This window comes from Dipodomys merriami, unplaced genomic scaffold (genome assembly GCF_024711535.1).
Source record: "Dipodomys merriami isolate MVZ:Mamm:240054 unplaced genomic scaffold, mDipMer1.0.p SCAF_40, whole genome shotgun sequence".
Classification (NCBI taxonomy): domain Eukaryota; kingdom Metazoa; phylum Chordata; class Mammalia; order Rodentia; family Heteromyidae; genus Dipodomys; species Dipodomys merriami.
This window is the reverse complement of record NW_027205604.1, coordinates 5269704-5293090: the sequence shown is the minus strand read 5'-3', so window position 1 is coordinate 5293090 and position 23387 is coordinate 5269704. Positions and strand designations below refer to the sequence as shown.

The following is a 23387-nucleotide window of genomic DNA, read 5'->3' as shown; positions in this document are numbered from 1 at the left end:
ATCTCAGTCTCCTGAATAGGTAGGATTACAGGTATGAGCTACCAGTGCCTAGTTTAGGGCTGATTTTTAATTTAACAATTTTTTGTTATTTGAAATAAAAAATATTATTATTAATAATAACTTTGCTTGAGGTAGGAGCAGTTATTGACCAAATAGTCCTCCCGATTAGAAATGGGAGAAGAGCCCTCACCCTACCCTTACTTCTGTCTTCCCTTTCTCAATGTCCTCTGTTAGGTCTGCACACTCCTTCCATGGCCCCTTGGCTCTTGCCTTTTCCCATCACAGATGGGGAGGCCCTTTTATAGCCACAGTGGCACAGCACATCTTGTCCAAGGAACAGCAGTGTCTACTGAGTGCTGGCGGCCCCAAGCAGCTGTCCGAGCTACTTGCCCCCAAATTGCCTTTGGATAGAAGTAAACAAACATGCACATCCAACTGAGCATATTTCAAACTGACCTCTAAGGCCATCTATTTTAAGTAGGTTGTAATTTTGCAAAAGGCATGGCTCTACTCCAAATGTTTATTTAGTCTTGAATGGACTCCAGTTGGCTAGCTGTTTACTTTTTCAATGGTGTCCAAGATATTAAGAAACACAGCAATAATAAATACTGGATTTGCACTCCTCTTCATACCCAGAAATTCATTTTTGGGTGATGACAGACCAAAAAACTTCACTTCAGGGAGAGGCAAGCATAAAAGCCAGGCTGTATGGTAGCTGATTTTGGTGGCCATCACTATTACCTCCACTGGCTGATGAAGGTAAACGATGTGTAGTGAAGAACATTCCTTTGACCTTCTAAGTTCTTTTATGGAATCCGTAAGGCTTTAGCACTGGGTCCAGCTTTTGTTATATAGTCTTCTTTCTTCACAACAACCGTAAGTATTATTACTTCCATTTTAGAGAGAAGGAAATTACCATTTGAACTACAGCTGTAAGAATAAAGTAAGCTTCCAGAGGTATTTTTTATTTTATATTTCATTAACCATAGTTCCCCCCTTGCCTCCAATTATGTGTTCATGACAGAGCAATTCTTTTTCCCTCTACTTATTCCTACTATCCTTGATATGGATTTTTGCTCCAGGGTGTAGAGCTCTTGGGAATAAATCTTCTGTTCTCTTGTAAGAGGCAGGAATGTCCAAGTGCCTTGCACTCTTATCCACTTGGTCTGACTTCTTCTCTTCAGTGAAAATGATTATTTCTATCTTCTGTACCAAACATCCAGTTACTATGAAAAATGAAAATAACTGATGTTCCTACATACATGAAGTCACACTCATTCTCCATCATATTAGAATGATTTCACAGTCACAAAGTTTTGGCTTAGTGCAAATCTTTTCTTCTACGCAGCAATTTTAGGAACTTGAGGAATTGCTGAAGGGGGGAGAAATTTTAGAAGATCTAGATTCTAATTAACTTTTCTTCTAATTAACTCTGCCACCATCCTTTGTGAATACAGCTGAGACTCCCAAAGATAAAACGGTTATGCCGAGGATGGCAGCAGGCCAGATGCAGGAAGCTTACAGAACCTCATTCTTCAGATTTTAAAGCAAGGAATATGGGTAGCATGAGAGGGAAAATATGATTGTGTATATTAAATTGGGCATTACCATTCTCTGCATCAACAAAAAGTACTAATAGACACATGGGCATAATTTTCTCACCATCTCTGCAATGTTTGTCTCTTCAATTTTTTGGTGGTCTGTAGCTCAGTCAGAGGTGGTAAGACTTCCTAGTGCTGAAAACACCTCTCCCTACTTCCTTTTCTCTTCCATCCATTGAGATATATTTCCACATCCCTAGGGAGTGCTTTACTGGTTGACTTGTTCATGATGCTTGTATTTTCCAGGAATGCTCAGTTCTTCACTTATGAAATCTCTCCCAGTCCCTTGAAACTTATTGCAACTACCACTTCTTCTAATAAGTACTTACAAACAGTCCTCTAAGCAATAAGCGGTCATAGATGAGTTTTCTTGGCTATTCTTGCTATCACTGATGATTGGTTTTCCAAAACAGAGCTTTGATTTAACCTTAGTTTAAGTGTTATTTCAATCTTTCCTATGAGTTTAGCAGTTACACCACTTGAGTGTGACTTTTCCTTTCTGTTCAGGGTCTCTTCTTCCCATTTTCTGGGATTTTTGTTTTGTTTTGTTTTTGTCAGTCATGGGGCTTGAAGTCTGGGCCTGAGTGCTGTGCCTGAACTCTTCAGCTCAAGGTGAGTGCTCTACCACTTGAGCCACAGCACCACTTTGGGTTTTCTAGTGGTTTATTGGAGATAAGAGTCTCATGAACTTTTCTGCCCGGGCTGGCTTTGAACAGTGATCCTCAGATCTCAGCCTCCTGAGTAGCATTACAGACATGAGCCACCAATGCCTGGCTTTACTTTTCTTTTTTCTTGAAGTAGGTCAGTTTGTTCTCATGAGGAGTTGACAGTGTATGCAGTCATGAGCATGTGGGCAGTCACAGGATCACTTTATTCTCCCTAGTTTTTCTCCAAGTTTGTTTAGTTTCTTTTTCTTCCTTTCTTCCTTTCTTCTTTCCTGCCTTTCTTCCTTCCATCCTTCCTTCCTTCCTTCCTTCCTTCCTTCCTTCCTTCCTTCCTTCCTTCTTTCCTTCCTTCCTTCCTTCCTTCCCTCCTTCTTCCTTCCTTCCTTCCTTCCTTCCTTCCTTCCTTCCTTCCTTCCTTCCTTCCTTCCTTCCTTTCTTTCTTTTTTCTTTTTTGTTTCTCATGGTGCTCGAACTCTGGGCCTGGGTACTGTCCCTGAGCTCTTTAACTCAAGGCAAGCTCTCTACCACTTGAGCTACAGTACTACTTCCATTTTTCTAGTGGTTTATTGGAGATAAGAGTCTCACAGACTTTTCTGCCTGGGTTAGCTTTGAACCATGATCTTCAGATCTCAGCCTCCCGAGTAGCTAAGATTAGGCGTGAGCCACCAGTGCCTGGCTAGTTCTCTTTTCTCTACTCCACTGAGACTTCATATTTTGAGATTGCAGTGCCTTTCCCATTGAAATTCTCTAGTGCATTCTGTAATTTCCTCTTATTCTCTGCTTCCATAGTTTCAGTTCTAGCACATAGCACAAGGTTTTGTTGTTGTTGTGTTCCCATGTAGTTCTCTTTTCATTTCTCATTCCTTCTGCAAAAATCACATGCAGAGGTTATTTTTCTTCCCAAGTCACTTTCTTTCCCAGTAGTCAAACATGGCTCTGACTTACTTTGGTTGAGCATGCTTTGAAAAAGTTGCCTTTCCCCATCTCCATCTGTAACCATTCCCCACAAACAGCTGGACAATTAATGGCTCTACCCCAGCTTTGCCTTCTAAAAGCTACCATTGTCTCTTATGAATGCACAGGCCAAATGCTCCCCATGGTCTTTCCCCTCCTGCACAGCTCATGCTAATGGAGCCAGGATTGATGCTCACCCTCAGAGGAACCACATAAGAGCTCAGAGCCTGGGGCAAAATGCGAGTTCAGCTGTGTCCTAGATCCTTTGCCAGCCAGCTGCTCCCCTTCAGTTGCTTTGACTCTCCCATGCAACCTGTCACGACCACCCATCACCCTCTTTCTCAACTACTTGATGAAATTGGTGGGATTTTTTTGTGTGTGTGGTTCTAAAACATCCTTTCATTTGTCATGCCTCTTTGAGCTTCTTATTGATGTCTGATCTGTCCTGTTTTTGCCTGGCCACTGAGTGTCTGAGCTTTTGCTGCCTGACTTCTTATCCGGAATGTTGTGCTCTTATCCTCAGACTGCTTGTCTGAGCCATAGATGCCCTCTACCCAGACTCTGCCCCTTTATGAAGGGGTGTGTGCCCTACCTACCTACCCACTTAGCCCACCATACCCTGATTGGCTTTCTGGAATTCTTTTGTCTTCCATTGCTAGCAGTCTTATCTAGATCAGTTTCATGACTGCATATTGAGTATTTAGTGTACATAAAACTTTGTATCACTTGTCTCAATTGTAGTAAAATAAACTTTTTAAGAACTTTCTCTCAAAGAGCTTATAATTTAATGAAAAGATTGTAAAGCCAATTTACTTGTGAAAGTCCTAATGTATTATAGTCCTTACCTGATCCAGAAAAGAAAAGTCCTTTTTGTGTGTGTATGCCTGTCCTGTGTGCATGTGTGTGGAAGTGCATGCATATATGTGTTTGTGTAAGCATGGCATGCATGTGCATATATATAGATGTGCATATGTGCATATGTATGGATGCTCACAGAAACACACATGTGTGTACCTGTGTTATTGTGTATGTCGTGTATATGTGTATATGCATATGTGTGCTGTGTGTATATTGTGTTATGTGTAGTGTGTGTGTGTGTGTGTGTGTGTTGGGTGCAGGGTGGTGGCAATCAGGACCATGTCCTAGGAAGAGATGGTATGTGTGGACAGAATAATAAACATATACTGAAGGTGTTAAATTTTGCTCAAACTGAGGTAATGTTTGTGGGTGCTATGTGCAAAGCTTGGCTTCTCCTGGGAAGCTGAATGTCCAGCCAAACAACTGGTGGTGTTGTCTTCACATATGGCGGCACACAAACAAAACTCTGACCCAAGTGGGGCTCTGGGAAGAGCTGAACCCACAGCAATACTCAGGTTTTGAAGCTGATGACTAGAAGCATGGGGGAACCCTATGCAGTCTAAGAGGGAAATAAGAATGAGGATCAAGTTTCAGAGGAGAGTGTGAGTTCAGTTTGGAGTATGCTGTGTTTGTAGGCTTGGGGAGGGCAGATGGGAGGAGAGACACAGATTCCAGAGAGGGTTGTGGACAGCAGGCATGAGCAGTGTTGTACCACCTGAGGTTAAGACCAGGGGCTACTTAGTGAATGTGAGTGATGCCACCTGAAAGGCCCTTTCTTAGGGTTTTTATACATGCAGAATTTAGTTGTTCTTCAATAACTCCACCAGGCAGGAGTCTCTGGGCATGGCCTTTGTCTCTTTACTCTGCCCCCCCCCCCCCCCCCCCCCCCCCCGCCTCCCCAGGAGGTGTGTCCTGATTGGTTCCTGTCCTGATACAAACTGAGCTAGACAGGAAGGAATAGAAGCTCAGATGAGGAACTTACTGAAAGTAGGCCTGCAAGCAGGTCTCAGCAAGAGGGCTCAAGGGCCTCAGACTTCTTTTGGCTGGAACCTTCTTTAGGTCAGTGTTAGGTGTGTTTGCATATGACCCTCTATGTGTTTACATGCATATTTATAATTTAGTTCAAGGTTCTTTCCTGTTGTCTCTGCTGCAATCACAAGTATCCAACCCCTTAGTCAATTTATTTGCCTCAATAAGCCATCTCACACCCTTTCTCTCTCTTTCCTTGTTTTCTTTCTTTCTTCGATTCTATTTTTTTAAACGTCGAACAATAAGTAGACTTCACCTCGGTTCAAGAGAGAATGCTCTTTAAATGGAGCTTAGCATTTTGAATTAGTGAAAGACTGAGCTTTTAAATAAAATATTAGGTAATGGATGTACCAGGAATGAACTAAAAAAGATGCAAGCTTTTCTCACTGATTTCAGTTTTATTCCCCAGTGCTGTTCACTGAAGGAAGGTCAGGAGGAACAAGGCACAAGCGCATTGGATCCAGAATTGCTAAAGTAAGTTTTCTCCTCCGGTGGGGTCCCAAAGGACACAGAATCCGGCTGAGCTGTTCAGGGTTTCATTTTCTTTCTCTAAGTAAATTAAATCAGGAACACATCTCATCACAGAGACCAGCACAAAAGCCTGCTATACCTTTTTGGCAAGCAAGACCTGAAATGGAGCTTTTAGAAATGCTAAAAGCCTGCCTGCTCCAGCCATTTGTGTTAGCTGGTCCAGCTGTGACCACGGGAGGCCTTGGAGGTGGGTGGGAGGGTGCAAGGCAGCAGGGCCTGGTGAAAAATTTTATCTAATGTGGGAGCCAAATTGAGACCAAATGGATTCTTGTCACTATTTTCTCTCTTTTCTCTAATAACTTGGTGTAATTCTTTCCTGAAGCAGCTAGAGAGACTACAGGATATTTCCATGGAGAGAGTAACTAAACCCTTTCCCCTCCCCCAACTTGGGAAGGACTTTAAGAACGAGGGTAAATGAATACAAATAAGAATGTGTTGGGAAGATACAGTAGGGAAGCCTTCTGTGGCTCCCTCGCCTATACAAATGCTGGCTTAATTAGAAAATCAATCTTGCTGTCCCGCTGATTGATTGCAATCCTCTGTTGGAGGTGGGAAAGAGAGCCCAGTCATGACGAGATAATTTTTTCCTATTACTAAAAGAAGGCCTAATGTACATCTCTAAGCAATTCAGCGTGAAGAACTTGTTAAAGACACATCACCTTTTCCCTCTTGTTAATTGAATCTTTGAAGGAGGGGAGGAGGACTAATAAGGGCTGCACACATTTTGTGAAAATTCTTGCTATTTTTTTCCTCAAAGGATACCTAAGTCCTAAGAGGTGATTTAATAACTAGCTTCAAAGAAACTGGGGTGATTTGATAAGGAGGAGGTTGGAGGCCTGCTTACCACACCCACAGAACCAGGATGTGAGAGGGCTGGCATTGTTAGAGGGAGGAACACACTGGGTTTTGAGAGTGACTGGAGGAAATAGAAGAACCATCTCTTCTGCAACCTTCTCCTTTTATAGATGCCCTTGCTTCCCCTCACCCTCCCAAAAAAAGTCTACTGTTTTTGGCTCATGCCTGTAATCCTATTTACTCAAGAGACTGAGATTTGAGGATCAGCCTGAACAGAAGAGTCCCTCAAACTCCTATCTCCAATTAGCCACTAAAGAGCTGGAAATGAGTAGTAGCTCACTTACTTGAGCAAAAAGCCAAAGGGACAGTGCCCAGGCCCGGAGTTCAAGCCCCAGTACTGGCAAAAAAAAAAAAAAAAGTCTGCTCTGGGCCCTGTTTGCTTTCCCTTCATCACAGGGGTTCTGATCTCAGGAATGAAAACACAGAGCATCTCCACCTTCACTACAGAGCTCTATGCCTGCCCTGTCTCTGTTGCTTTAACTCCTTTTGTATTTGTTGGCTCACAGATCTATGTAATCCTGCATCTGGAACTCCCTTTCACCAAGGACTATTTCTACTGATTTTTTTCTGGGAAAAAAAAAGCCTCTTACAAAATGTCTGTTGCAACTCAGTTGGAAGGAATTTAGAAAACTTCTTGGCTTTAAAGAGATCAAGAGAAAAGAAAAGAAGTGGAATCTAAAAGTTTTTGGAAAAAAAATCTTTCTCCATTGGTTAGAGAGCCTGGTCTCAGTCTCCCTCCTGTCCCTCCAAATCTCAATTATTCTATATGCTTTCATCCTTCCCCCAACCCACATTGGAAAATTCTCTTGAACTATAAAATCTCTTCCCTACAAAACTTTTCTACTCAATTGTTTCATGCATTCATCCATGTGGTTTACATTTGTAATATTTAATCATTCCCAAAAAGCCCACAGCTGCGATCAAGCTTATTAATGAAATGAAATCTGAATATTTTTAGGCATTGTTTGTCACAAATTTTATCTTATATGAAATTTAGTGAGGCTTGGTTATTAAAAATGAGAGAGATTACTTGTTGCAATGCTCAAAAATAGTATAATATTAGATTAGAATTATTAGATTATGAAGGTAGTTTAAAGATCTCATGTTCTCATTTTAGGCATTCATATCAGCTTAAGGAATTTATTGGTTATAAGAGACTACAACTCTTAGACACAGAACTAGATATCAGCTACCATTTAATCAAACCTAGGAAGAATAGGAAAGAGAAGGAAAAGGGGAGTCTGAAAATGGGATGTGACTTCTCTAAAATTATGTGTAGAGAAACCTCTGAGTCACGAAGGAAACGTATTTTGTAAGGAGCTGTGATTTGAGGCACCCACAGTTTCTGTAGTTTTAGTCTCTACATGATGTGCTGAAGGCAGGGAAATGGCTTGAATGAGGGAAACTAGATGAGGAAGAATGACTAATCACAGAGATCTTGAAATATGTATGCTTCAAGAAAAAAATCCAGGAAGAAAAAATAAAATTCTTTGTAAATACTCCACATTGTGGGCTTTTTATCATGACTTGTATGTAATATAGTTTGTAGACTTTAGGTAGAACACAGTAATTATTACGTCTATACTTTTGATAAAGATAGAGACAGATACTCAGAAATTGTAGATCACTTCCAAGTTCACAGGAAGAATTTATGGTAAATTCAGAAGAACATTCTATTCTATCTGACTCTAAAGCATAATTTTTTTATGTGATAAGTATGGTAGCCCTTTATACTTCTAAAGAGAAATAATTTGTGGAAAAAATAAACATGATACTTGAATTTGACTTTGTCTTGGAAAGCATAATCCTTACAGCTTAATTGTTAATTGTTAATTGTTAATTGTTAATCCTTACATTAATTGTTAAGCCATGTGTTGGTAATGCCATAAAACTGATGACAGTCCAAGTTTCCTTTGTTCATAGATCTGGCTGAGCTCAGGAAAAACTCTTTATTGAGAAGTATTTCTTCTTTAAGCACTGAGCTCTAAATTCTGAGATAAGTTAGCCATATGTTTGTAGCAAAATAATATTTTTAGATACTGCAGCATTTTATGCAGAAATTTGCACTTCACGAAGACATATTTAAATACTAAAAAAAAAAACCCCACCAAACCCCCTTGGGATCAGGATTCCTTATTTTAAGTTCCTTTCTTACCCTTTCTATTTTGTTTTATTTTTAAGTAGTTATTTTATATTATTATCTTTAAGTGGGTGTACAAAGGGGTTTCAACTTAACATATCAGTTGGAGTGCAATGTGTCTTGTTGATCAATGTCAATTCTTTCTTCCCCCTCCTCCCCTTCATCTTGTTGAGTCCCACCTATTCATTCAAGTTGGCTGATTCCATTTTCCCTTGAGTACATTGAATGTCATGACTCTATTTGCCCTGCCCCCCATTCATCTGCATCTCCAACCCTCTGTCTTCTCCTTCCCAGCTGACCACATGTTTTAGCTTCCTGCTAGTCATTTTGTTAGATTGTAAGCTAGTTGTTCATAGTAGTTACACCTTTAAACATCTTCTCAGTGTATACCACACTTTAATGGAGTTGTTTGTGTATATTTGCATATGACCTTGTACATATTTTTGTATATGCTTATAATTGAGATCTAACTTCCACATACGAAAGAAATCATGTGTCTTTTGTCTCTCTGAGCTGGATTTACTTTACTTGGCATAATTTTTTCAAGGTCTATCCATTTCCCTGAAAATGACATAATAATATTCTTCCTCACGGATGATTTAATACAAATCAGACAACACTGAGATTCCATTTCACCCCAGTAAGAATGACTACCACCAAAAGTATGAACAATGACAAATGATAATGGGAATGTGGGGAAATAAGGGAACTCTGTACACTGTTGGTAGGAATGTAAATTAGTACAACTACTATCAAAGTCAGTTTGGAAAGTCTTAAAAAAAATCTTAACATAGAACTACCCTACGATCCAACAGTATAGTTTGTGGATATTTATTCAAATAGTTACATGTCAAGATTCAGTAAAGACTCTTGCACACCTGTGTTCATTGTTGCACTATTCACCATAGCCAAGCGGTAGAAATAGTCAAGATGCCCTACGTTGTTTTAAAAGAGACATTGGGGCCCATTTATTTTGTGTTAACAATTTTTTTTGAAATACTTTCAGAGTAACAAAAATGATAGGAAGGAACTAGAATTTTCAAAATTCAGGATGTAGATTTAGAAAATTTTAGTATTTGGTTATCAAAACTGGATTGAATTAGGAATCCCTTACAGGTTCTTTTGGATGAAAGAGACCATCCTAGAGGAGTCTTATTTAGGCGATACTTACTCATGAACATTTTTGAAACTGGCAAAGGACCTTCTTGTTAAGCTGATATTCTCTCTGTTTTTTTTTCTTGTTTATTTCTAAGGGATTTTAGATAAAATTGTAAATAAACAACAAATTAGACAGCAAAGTAAGATTCCTAGGTATTTCAAATAGGGAAAGCATTATGTTAAGGAATGTAGATTACTTCCAAAAGTAAAATTATGGCTAAATATTCCTAAAGCTTTAGTCTTTTTGGGGAGGGCCTGAACTCTGGGCCTGGGTGCTGTCCCTCAGCTCTTCAGCTCAAGGCTAGCGCTCTACAACTTGAGCCACAGTGCCACTTCCGGCTTTTTTCTTTTTGCTTATGTGGTGCTGAGGAATCAAACCCAGAACCTCAGGCATGCAAGGCAAGCGCTCTACTACTGAGCCACCTTCCCAGCCCAAGCTTTAGTCTTATTTGTAACACAAAAGTAAAATTATGGCTAAATATTCCTGAAGCTTTAGTCTTATTTGTAACACTGTTCTTATTTTTAAATTCTTTTATTTATTTATGTTTGCATTTACTTATTTATTTAATAAATAAGTAAATAAATAAGAGTTTGAAGTCAGAGCTAGGTAGGCTTTCTACTGCTCAAACCATGTGTCTCCTCCCCAAACCTTTTTGCTTTAGCTATTTTTCAGGTAGTATCCTGTCTGTTTTTGTCTAGATGAGCTTGGACTATGATCCTCTCATTTAAGCATCCCCTTAGCTAGTATTATAGATATGAACTACCATGTCCAGTTTATTTATAATTATGTGGGTGAGAAAATCACAAGAAGGGACCAAGAAAATGTTATATACTAAGGAACTCTAGAAGATCAGACTTGTGTATTTGTTAGTAACTGGGGCTTAATCTCAGGGCCTCTCACTCTTGCTTGGCTTTTTCACTCAAGCCTGGTGCTCTACCATACCTGAGCCTCTGGCTTTTTGCTGGTTAATTGGTGATAAATCCTCAAGCACTTTTCTGCCCACACTGGCTTTGATCTGTGATCTTTAGACCTTAGTCTCCTGAGTAGCTAAGATTATAGGTGAAAGCCACTGGCATCCTTCAAGACTAGAAATTTTTTATTTTCTCAGTGATTCTCCTAATACCAGTGAATGTGGCAGGAGAGATATTTCTGCTCATTTCACTGATAAGCAAATGGAAGTACAGAGAAGTCAATGGCAAATTCAATGCCACATAGTCATTGTCAGTAGGATTTGACTCTAAGATTGCTTGATTCCAAAGCCCACCTCCTTTTGCTTTTTACCCCAACACTCCCATTTCATGTACACGTGTAGGGACTAGTTCAAACTTTTCTCCTTTGAGAAAAGAATGAGTGAAAGATGTATGGATTACAATAAAAGGGAAAGCAAGGTAAGATACAGTCACTTATTGGTTCAACTAGAGATTTCATAGTCACAATTGACAGATTTCAGCATGGACAGATGGCAGTTTTGGCTGTGATCAGCTAGAATCCTCGAAGGTAGTTCTGTGCCACTGCTCTCTACCTTTCCTCCACACACGCAGGCTGGCTCAGCTTGGAGTGCAGGGGAGGCTGCATCTGCTTCATGTGAATCTTAATACTTCACAATGCTGAAGTGAAATGAAAGGAAAAGTAATGCATTTTGTATATTATTCTTCCTGTTAAAAATATTGCCACAAAGGGACTTAGAATGTAGGTTGAAGAGAAATACACTTGGAATTTTTATCTTCTCCCAGGGATTATTGAAACTTGTGGCCACCTCAGATGCAACTTATTTTGAGATCAGATATACAGTTGATAAATGAATTATATTTTAGCCCTGAATTAAACTCATTTTTCCTTCCAAACAGATCTAAATCTATTTGGCCTAGCACCTTTTCATTTTATATACTTGTTTATTTAGAGAAAATATAGCCCCTGTGGTTCACATTTATTTATACTTAACTCATCAAAATATTATTTGGCAATAGGTGTTTAATGTCCCCTAGAAGATTCTTGAGGTACTTTTGATAAGGTTGAGTTCTTAGATCCAGGAAATAATGTTATATCTGGATAGAAACATAACTCCCAGAGGGTTCTCGGTCAGTTCAAAGCCCCATTCAAAATGGTTATGGAAGGCTGGGTTTAGAAGTATAGTTTTGTATAATTCGCAGCTGTCTAGAATTGCAGTAGAGATTGCTGGTTAGGGGTTATTAAGACTCCCAAAGAAGCCTGGTTTAATGTAAACTGACCAGCAACAAACGAACTGACTGATGAACCATTCTGCATTTGTAGTGGTATGTTTTAAACATTGGATGTTCTAAACATGTAGTGAAACATTAATTTTTTTATGCTTGTGGGGCCTGAACTCTGGGCCTGGGTGCTGGTCCCTCAGCTCTTCAGCTCAAGGTTAGCGCCTCATCACTTGAGCCACAGCACCACTTCCAGCTTTTTTCTGCTTATATGATACTGAGGAATCCAATCCAGTGCCTCATGCATGCAAGGCAAGCACTCTACCACTGAGCCACCTTCCCAGCCCCTGAAACATTAAATTTAATTATTTTAAATAACAATTTCAAAAGCAAATAAACTATGTTGACAACATATATGTCATGGTCCATAGGTATACAGAGGCACACAATACATATATACATATGTGAAAGGTATGAAAAATTATCCATATATGAAAATACATTTAAAGCAATAATGTGAATAATAGTAACAAATAGATGACATGAGACAAATATATACAAGATAATATATACATGTATATGTTTAAAATACAATATATATAATCTCAATGTATAAATACATTCAGAGGTTAATGTGTATTAGTGGGGTGCTGATCACAAGTGCGACTCAGGAGTCTGAGATCTGAGTTTGAAGCCAGACCTGGAAGACAAATCTGAGAAACTCTTATCCCCAGCTGACCAGTAAAAAACCAGAGCAAAAAGCAAAATAAGAACATTAGTACCTGATTTCAAGTCCCAGTACTGACACACGTGCATATGTGTGCATGTGCACGTGCGCACACACACACACTTCAGTTGTATTAACAGTTAAGTGCATACAAATTAATGCAAATAATAAGATATAAACTATAAAACTGGCAATGTCACGTTAAAATGTTAAATTCTACCATTATATTTGATACTTTGTTGGTCAATATATAAACTGGTATAATTTTTCTGGAAATGATTGAACAACATGAACCAGCATACTTTGAAAGAATGTGTGCCCTTTGATGCAACAATTTTACAGCTAGGAATATATCCAGAATTGCTGATGAATATTTCCATGCAAAATCATTTATTGCATTGTTACTTAAAATAATGAAAATAAAAAAGCTAATATTTCTGCTAGAGATAAATAAATTAGGGCACATTCTGTAGACAATAATCCACTAATATCATACTACTTAGTTTAATGTTATAGAAAATGTAACTGATACAAAAAAAGAAATAAAACTTTTCTCTGTGATACTAAATTTGTATAAACAGAACCAGATATGCAAAGAAAATTAATAGAAACCAGTAGTAACTGGTTTGTTATGAACAACTGCTTGGTGGCAAAAACATATATAATTTAAATATTCTTCATTATGTTTCTGAAGTTTAAAATACTAAACGTATGTTAAAGTTATAATAATAAAACAATAAATATTACTCATACTGATAGAACTCCTCATTACAATTGAAATAATTCTGTCACTGGTGGCTCATAACTATAACCCTTCTCAAGAGGCTGAGATCTGAAGATTACATTTTGAAGCTTAATCTGAGCAACAGTTATCTCTAATTAATCAGCAAAAAAACAAATATGAAGCTATGGTTCAGGTGGTAGAGTTTCAGTCTTTAGTGTAAAGCTAAGCGAGAATATGAGGTCCTGAGTTCAAGCCTTAGTACCAGCACATACACACACACACACACACACACACACACACACACACACACACACACACACACACACACACACACACACACACACACACACACACACCCTAGAAACTGTAATTATTGATCTTAACAATGATCATGAAATAACTAAACCTTCTTTGTCTTCTTATATTCCTCTGGATGTAGTGTAGCTGTCTTTAAAAAGTAGCCTATGCATGGAATTATTATCCTGTCTTCATATAAAAATGATAATTCAGAAAAAGAAAAAGAATTTGCTCTGTTTTGTCAGTTAAAAACTACCTATAATTAATATTGGGTTTTCTGATTTCTAAATTTAGCCTGGTTGCACACTTATTGAGATTCTTTTCTCTTTAATTTGAAGGGGAAAATGTAGCTTTATTTTTAATAAGCCAACTATCTTTAACAAAACATCTTTTCAGAAGGCATTTTTCCCATGAGGTCAGACTTGATTGACTTGATTTATATACTTCATTAGATGGAAAGGAGTTTGGATGCACATCATAAGGAGATTTGGTTGAGGAATTGGAAACCTATTACAAATATAATCTAGTCTGGAAGGCAGCATGATGTGTGGGTTGAATGAAGACTTGGATAGCATTTTAAGTCTTCCATTTATCAGGTGTGTATACCCATGTTATATGCTTTCTTTCACCTACTTTAAAAGGTTTTCCTAAGGAACATAAATGATAATACAGGCAAGTTACTATTGTTATTATACAATCTATAGACAGTGGCACATCCTACTGGGATACATAGTAGAGTCGAATCCAGGCCTTCACAATGTTCCCCAAAGTCCTAGTTTAAACCTAAGAAATTTAAATGTACCTTTTGTTTGTGGTTAGCCATATTCTTTAATCTCTCTGGAATCTCTGAGGAACAAATATTTTTTAAAATATGTTTATTATATTTATGGTGGAATATAAAAGTAATGAAGCTATATGCATGAACTACACCTGTTCATTTTATACCACACTGCGTCTGTGCACATCTCCATTGGCAAACAAATCAACTAAATTAAATATAATATTTTGACGAAGACTGTCTTGGTTCTGTTATGAAATGCTTACAGTTGTGGTAGTTGGAAGAAGAAAGCATCTTGAATCAGGATATAGGTAAGATAAAAGAGCCAAGTTCTCAGATGCAGAGATTTTAAGAGATAGGCAGGAAGTGTGAACCTCTTAAGAAGATAGGGGTCTCTAATTGTCACAAATATTCAAGTAGGAGATTTTAGACAACCTGGCAAGATAGAATCTAAGAGTCAACATGCAATTCATGTTGTGATAGAGACTCTTAAAGAAAATAAATAGCATATTTTTATTAATCAGAGAACTGGAAAAAATAAAGGTCAGATACTCTCCATGCTACAGCAGCAGACTAGATGTAGAGGCAAAACAAAGACCTTTTGTTATCAAAATATTTAAAATTTAGGCTTCTTGCTTTTTGTTCTTATTGAGACATTATCTTTTTAAACTAAGTTGTGGTTTTTTTCTAAATTAAGACTATATTTTATGTAAACAAAGCTTCAAGTGGGTAATTTTAAAAAATTATTCTATCAAGGATGTAAATTCAGTTCCTATTGTACAAAGTGCATTTTCCTGGTCCATTATAAAAGAACTGAGCTCCCTGAATAATTCAGTCCAGAGATCATAAGCCAGAAGCTGCTATAGAGGAAGGTGAGATGGAGGAGTTCCTACGGGAAGAGAATCGTATCAGTCAGTGCACAGAATAATGAGAGCCATACTCACTACTATTTCAGAAAGGAGTTATGAATTTGTAAAAATAGAAATATGAGCTTGAGTGATATAAGATCAGAATTGAAAGTATTTATGTAAAATTTTTGTTTCTAAGATATAGAGCTGTAAGGCAGACATACATTTGTATGTTTATGTATCTATGCATATATACTTGGGTCTTCATATTTATAGTTCTGCATCTGCAGATTCAATCAAATGCTGATGGAAAGTATTTTTCAAGGATTGCATCTACACTGAATATGTACAATATTGTTCTTGGCATTATTCCCTAAACAATGAAGTTTCAACTATTTATGTAACATTTACATTGTATCATGTGTTACCATTAGTCTGAGGTGGGTGAGTCTGCATGAGGGTTTGCATATGTTGTATACAAATACTATGAAAGTTTATATATGGAACTTGAGCATTCTTAAATATTGTTATTCATGGGAGTCCTGGAACCAATCTTCCCATGGTATCAAGGAATGACTGTGTTTGAACTCTGATCAACAAGAAAACCTTCAAGTACTGACACTACAGTCACAATGATGATACTTTGAAATCAACTCTTTATTGCTGAATATTATTCTATATAAAAAGCCATCATAAGTTGAACATGTTGGTACACACTTATAATCCCAGAACTTGGGAGGTTTAAAAGGGTGGTAATGAGTTTCAGACCAGCCCAGGCTCCAAGATAAAACTCTCATAAAAAGAAAAAAATAGGGGCTAGGAAGGTGGCTCAGTGGTAGAGCACTTGCCTTGCATGCATGAGGACCTGGGTTCAATTCCTCAGCACCAAATAAGCAAAAAGAAAAAAGCCAGAAGTGGCGCTGTGGCTCAAGTGGTAGAGCGCTAGCCTTGAGCTGAAGAGCTGAGGGACAGTGTCCAGGCCCAGAGTTCAGGACCCACAACCAGGCCCCCCCCCCCAAAAAAAAGAAAAGAAAAAAATAAAACAAACAAACAATCAAAACAAACAACAACAAAAAAGCCCAATCTGGCATTGGTGGTTCATGCTTGTAATCCTAGCTACTCAGGAGTCTGAGATCTGAGGATCGTGATTCAAAGCCAGCCTAGGCAGGAAAGTCCGTGAGACTCTTATCTCTAATAAACCACTAGAAAACTGGAAGTGGCACTGTGGCTCAAGTGGTAGAACGCTTGCATTTCAATGAAGAGCCTGAGGGACAGTCCTCAAGCCCAGAGTTCAAGTCCCATGACTGATAAACAAACAAACAAACAAAACCAGAAGTGGCTCTGTGGCTCAAGTGCTAGCTTTGAGCTGAAGAGCTGAGGGACAGTGCCCAGATCCAGAGTTCAAGCCCTATGACCGACCAAAAAAAAAAAAAAAAAAAAAAAGAAAGTAAAAAAGCCCAGCCCAACCCCAAAAAGTTCTCTACAACAAAAACATAACTATTTCTTTAGAGAAATGGTTGATGACAGGACTGTAACGGGAAAGTAAAAAAGAAATCCAGAAATTTTTAATGCCCCAGGACATAAGGAGGGACTCAAGAGGAAGGACTCAAGAGAATTACTCAGTGTGTCAAAGAAATGCAAAGGGAACAGAAACCTTTGTGAAGGAGTGCTATCAACTCTGAGATCATTTTATCTTCTAAGTAGATAATGTTAACCAAAGCTCATAATGCTGAGTAAAACAAAATCCATGAGCCCATAATAATAAAAATAAATGAAAAGTAAATTGCAAAATGTTAATGCCAATGTGGAAGAAATAATTACATTAGAAAATCACTAATTTGCAGCCATACTGGTAATAATTACACCCCCAAATGAAGAAACACACACACACACACACACACACACACACACACACACACACACACACACACACACACACACACACACACACACACAAAACAGATCTGAGGATTTTAGAAGGCTGAGATCTGAGGATCACAGTTATAAATCAGCCCAAGTAGAAAAGTCCATGACTATCTTATATCTAATTAACCAGCAAAAAGTCAGAAGTGGAGATGTGACTCAAGTGGTAGAGCACTGGCCTTGAGCAGAAAGCTGAAGTACAGTACTTGGACCTTGAGTTCAAGCCCCAGTAATGGCACCCCCTCAAATATAAGATAAAGAAAGAAAGAGAAAAAGAAAAAGAAAATCTGCATGAACTCTTCTTGTCATGAAAAATATGTTCGGACAATTGGTAGAAATTAAATGGGGGTGGAAAGTAGGTGGTAATGATGTGTCAGTGTTAACTTTCTTGTCTTGATGGTTTTATTATAGCCATGTAGAAAATGTACTTGTCTGGAGGAAATGTATATTAAATTGTTTAGGGGTTATAGGGCAGTAGTCAAGCACTGTAGTTTGTGCTGAAATGGTTCGGAAAGAATTCTTTACTGCACTTGGAATTTTTTTCCCCCAGTACTGGTGTTTGAACTCAGGAACTTGCACTCTTGCTTGTCTTTCTCACTCAAAGCTGACACTCTACCACTTGAACCACAGGCTTTGGCTGGTTAATTGGAGATAAGAGTTTTATGGACTTTTCTACCTAAACTGGTTTCAAATTGTGATTGATCTTCAGATCTCAGCCTTCCTTCCAAGTAGCTAGTATTATAGGGATGAACCACCAGTGCTCATTCACAATATTTGTAATTTTGAAACTATTACAAAATAAAACTTGTAGTAAAAAATGCATAAAAAGGCCTTATAGAATAGAAATGTTAAGACATTAAAGTTGAGGGAAGTCAGCAGAACAGAGAAACAGAAAAACAGTCTGGTGACATTCTACCTAGTATCACATGGTCCAGAAACCAATGGTGGTTCTCTCATTACTAACGAAGAGAAACTCATATAGAGAACATATATTTTCCCCTCTACAAAAAGTGATAATAATAGTGTAAACTCATAGGGAAGCTTTGTGCTTTATGGAGCACATAGCAAGTGATGTATAATTGGTGGTTATTATCATTAGTTATTGATGAGTAAGCTCATGGCTATTTGTAGTCAAATATCTGTATCTAAATTAAGGTTCTATCACTTTCTATGTGATGCTGAATATGTTTCTCATATCTTTGTAAGACCTAGGTTCTTCATTTAAATTAGAGATTATAATCATTATAATAGAGATAATACTGGCTATTATTAAATAACCATTAACATGTGGTTGGGAAATGCTTAGTACACTGTAAGCACTTGGTAAGTGTTAGTTATTGCTACATATATAAGATAAACCTTAATTATAGTATAAGAAAGATTTTTTAAAGCATTTGGCAATTTTAGGGAGAAGGAAAAACTATCTGGATGGACTGACAGTTCTCTAGAATGATTGAGACACTTTTGCTATAGTTTAAGGATGCTAAGTTTAGAATCAGAGTGGGATAGTCGGAAAGGGAAGAAAAAATTCGGTCAAGGTAGAAAGGAAATTCAACAGTTTGCCCATCTTTAAAAGACAAAGAGCAGTTAAGACAGGAGATCTGGTTTTGAGAAAAGACATTGGGATGAAGTGTTAAGGTAGGTATTGGCAGACAATGAGGTTTGACTCCAGAGAGAAGAGACTCAAACATGCAAAAAAAAAAAAAAAAAAAAAAAAAAAAGACAATAAATTCTGAGAGTGAATAAGAATTCCAAGGAACAGTGTTTCCAGTGGCAACAGTTAGCAAGAGGCCATCATTTAGAAAGTGAAAAGAGGACAAGGAGCCCAGGAGAGTTCAGCTAGAGGGTTAACAAGATAGAGAGTGAAGGAGTCAGGAGGGCGCTAGGTGAGAGGCAAGGAACTGGGCTGATTCGGAAAAACAAGACAGATGCTTTGAAATGAACAAAGACTTAAAAGGTATTTTGTTACTAGGTAGTTTACTAGACCTGGCTGACTACCAATAGGGTGGAGTAGAAACCAAAACCAAGGGGCTAGGTGTCAGAGAAGGGAGATCCAAACAAAGGGACAGGACTGGAAAGTGTTCTAGCACATCCTCCAGCATGCTTCTTGAGGACACTTAACAGCAAAGGAAGATTTACCACAGAGTAAATAAGGCCTCTACACTCTGGATCCTAACATGCCTGGACCTTTCCTAAGCCTTCTCCACAGCCTCATCATCTGCAAGGCTTAGTCAGATATTTGATTGAAGTAACCCAGGTTTTCCTGCACAGAAAGCAGGATGTCTGCTTAGCAGTCAAGCACCAGCTAAGGAAGCCAAGAGTCAGAATTCAAGTTGATACATACTTTGCATATGGGTAACAAGAGTTAAGTTACTGAGAACAATCCCACAAGTTTATCCACCCACTGGTCAACTTATCTGGCATTGATACCAAATGTGGACAAATCCTTTGATATCTGGCATTTGGAACCAAAAAATGTGGGTAGTGGAGGAGAAAATATATAAAATGTACAGAGCCAGAAGGCAGTAGGTGGAAAGTGCTTTCAATATAAGATATACAAAATTATAAGTAAAGGATCTGGTTTTTCTTAAGGCTTCATTAGAATGCAAATATTATCTATCAGATAAGATAATCTAAAATACATAATGTACCATGATGATGAGACATAACTGATGAACTGGTTTAGGGTGTTGTCAGCTCAAAGATGTCTCGGGATTAGTCATAGCAAAAGAAAACTTGGCATGTTGTGAAATCTTTCAGCTCAGATCTAAAAGAAACCTAAGAAAATTTTACAAAATGAAAAAAAAATCTCACAAACTTGAATTCCCAATAAAAATGTAGGTAGCTAAAACTTCTCTAAACTATAAATATGCAATTAAAAAATTAAGTAGACTGGAAAACAGATGGAATCACCTCTAAAGATGCAAACTCAGAGAGTGCAGCAAAAATATATAGAAGAAAATGTTAGACACCAGACTGTTAGCAAGTAAAATATTTATTATTGTAGCTTTGCTGATGTTTGTAGGACTTTTTATTTCCAAAAGATAATAATGCATTGCATTCTCCCTATTTCTAAATCCACATTCACTTCCATAGCTCATCTTTTATTTATCATTTTGGATTCTTTACCATTCCCCCCAAACCAATATTAACTCGAGGACCTGCAGAACCCTGCACCCGCCAGGCCATTGCTGAAGGGGCGATGCTTTGCCAAGGGCTTACTCATGCTTGAGCAGAAAGAGCTAGGATGTCAGCTTTGGGCGAGGGAGGATATTAAATATTTCATGATTAGTATTTTTTTAGGATAGGGAAAACCAGAGCACTTTGTGTGCAGAAGAAAATTGCTTGCTGTTAGAGAGATCTGGAAATGCTCCTGAAACAGGGACAAGTATATGTGTAGGGGGTGGCTGTTCTTGCAACAGTGGAAAGGAATGGTCTGAAATATAGCAGAGAGAAGGGTTTTTGAGGGTAGCAGAAAAAAAGAGAGGAAAGGGGGGGTAGATCTAGAGTTAGTGTGAGGGAAAAGGGATCTCTATTTCTGTGGCTCGAATGTTCCAGTTCACATGCGATGCCACCTATCAATTCAAGTCTTAGAGGTTTCTAAAGTCTGAGCAGGTCACTAATAGCTCACATCAAAAAGGAACTGCTAATGTGGTGAAGGATTGGTTATTTTCTCCAGGTCTTCCTGTTGGTCCTAAGCCATCACTCCCAGAGACTCCACTGTGGACTTGGTAGCAATGATGCTGTAGACTGTGTTTGGAAATAACCCTGTCCTAGTGTCCCTATGATCAGAGAAAGGAACTGAAGTGGGAATGTAAGAGTACTGAGGAGACTGCTGGAAACCTTGAATTGTTGCATAGAGGAAAAAAAGTAAATATTTATTTATATATAGTTTTATGCCACTCAGGATTTAAGGTAGCTTATAAGAATGAATGACATAAGATAGCAAGGCATAGTCCATAAATTAAAATCTAAAGCTGAGAAAGCATAAAATATAAAGGAGAAGAGTTCAGATGTGGCTTTTAAGTTGTCTTCAAAGAACTGAAAGGTTGTCTAATGTGGAAAGCACATAGAGTAGTTTGGGAAATTGGGTCCAAGAATGTGGAGTATCTTAGGGCACTGGCCCCAAACATCGAGGGAGTTACCCTCTTGATCTACATGACCTCCTTATGGTGAGAACTTCAACATAGAAATTGAAACATTCAGACCACAGCAGAAGGGATTACAGGAAGGCCAACATCAGCACAAGAACCTTCTTGCAGTCCAAATTGGCCTCTGATATGCCCTTAGGGTCATCAGCCCAATGACAGTGTGACTTGGACTATTCTAAACATCACCCAACAAATGAGGAACTATTCTAAAAAAAATCTCTACGAAAGTCATTCTGAATCGTACCTTTGACCTGCAATGCAAATTTCTGAAGCAGAAATGAGGAATCTGCAAATGGGAGGAGAGATGAGTTTCGTCAACTAATCAGGCCCTGTTCTCTGGGTCTTCATCTCACAGCCTGAAGAGTTCCTGGTATTCATTGTTTCAGTGTTCATCAACAAATGGTTGTTGTTCCTGGGCACAGGTCACTGCTAAGCCCAGCAGAACAGCAGACACCATTCCTGCTTTCAGAGTGCTTGTTGCTTAGTAGGAAAATGACACTGATAAAAATAATGACGTATCTGTGTATTTATAAATTTCAGCGTGAATTATAAGGGGAGAGAATAGTACTCTAGAAGAGGGTATAGTTGCAGGGCCTAAAGGAAGCCTGGACAAAGAATACATTTACTGGTTTCTGCTAAGTAGAGGAAGAGTACTATGGATGGGGGTTCAGATGGGAGTATTTCTGTTGAGGGGACAATGTGTGCACCAGTGTGGCTGAATGACGCTCACATTGCTGTCCAAATAGCATGAGCAGTTAAGGACAGAGTGTCCAGGTCCACAAATGACAGCATGCTTTATCATGTTGAAGACCCAATAGGCAACTAATATGATCATCTTGGTGACTTGTTGGGTGTTGAGATATTCTCTCTCCCTCTCTCTTCCTCTCTCCCTACCTCTCCATCTCTCTCTCTCTCCATCTCTCTCCCTCTCTCTTCTCTCTCCTCCCTCTCTGTCTCTCTCCCTCCCTCTCTCTCCCTCTCTTGTCCTCTTGCCCCCTCTCATTCTGGTAACTGGGGCGTGAACTCAGAACCCTCTTCCTTGACTTTTTTACTTACAGCTGGTGCTCTACCACATGAGCCACACTTCTAGTTCTTTTTGTTGGTTGATTTGAGATAAGAGGCTTGTAGGCTTCTAACAGAGATTCTCAGACCTCAGTCTCCAGAGTAGCTGGGATTATAGGCGTGAGTTCCCAGTACCTGGCTTCTTGTCTTCCTTTTCTTTATTTTAAATTACTTTTACAGAGACTAGGTTGGGAACTGGAATAAGAGCAGATGTAGGGATTTTTCAGTAATCTACACTAGTTACCAAGGTGACAGATGACTGCTTGGGCAAGAACTATGGTGGCAAAGATGGAGAGGAAATGATTTCCCAAGGTGAACACATGATTGAAATGAAAGGATTGTATGATGGGTTCGATGGGATCTGAAGAAGAGTGTGTATGTGTGTGTGTATGTGACTCAATGCTCAGTAATTGGTCAATAATAGGTCACATTAGTGTAAGGCTGGTTTGAGAAAAATAAGAAAAATTGAAACCATGCCATACCTGATTGAGGGTTAGACAAAGTAGCAAGTTCAACTTATTCAAATTGAAGTTGACCTAACTCAGGCCCACCTCATTCAATTAAATTTGTGAAAGGTTAGTGGAGGGCCGTGTGGCCCTCTCCCCAAGGGCTTGAGCAGAGAGTGATATGCCATGTCGGGGAATCTTTAGTTTACTTCGCCTAGATTAAGAGTATGATTAAGAATTTGGTGTGATTAAGAGATGGGTGACTGTGGCTCATGCTTGTAATCCTAGCAACTCAGGAGGCTGAGATCTGAGGATCATGGTTCGAAACCAGTCAGGACAGGAAAGTGTGTGAGAATCATATCTCCAATTAATCACAGAAAAATGAAAGGGGTGCTGTGGCTCAAGGTAGTAGAGTGCTTGCCTTGAGCTAAAGACTCCAGGAACAGTGCCTTTACCCTGAGTTCTAGTCCC

At 38.6% G+C, this 23387-nt stretch overlaps 1 long non-coding RNA gene across 2 annotated transcripts in view; it reads left to right on the top strand.

Moving 5' to 3' along the window:
- The first annotated feature begins 649 nt into the window (after window positions 1-649).
- Window positions 650-23387, top strand: part of LOC138806473 (uncharacterized) — a 50410-nt gene continuing 27672 nt past the window's right edge. The window contains exons 1-2 of one of the 2 annotated variants that reach the window (XR_011365895.1): window positions 650-759; window positions 5517-5581. This is a non-coding gene — a long non-coding RNA (uncharacterized lncRNA). Of the gene's footprint in view, window positions 877-5516; window positions 5582-23387 lie in introns of both variants that reach the window. The other variant, XR_011365894.1, reaches the window with a different exon arrangement.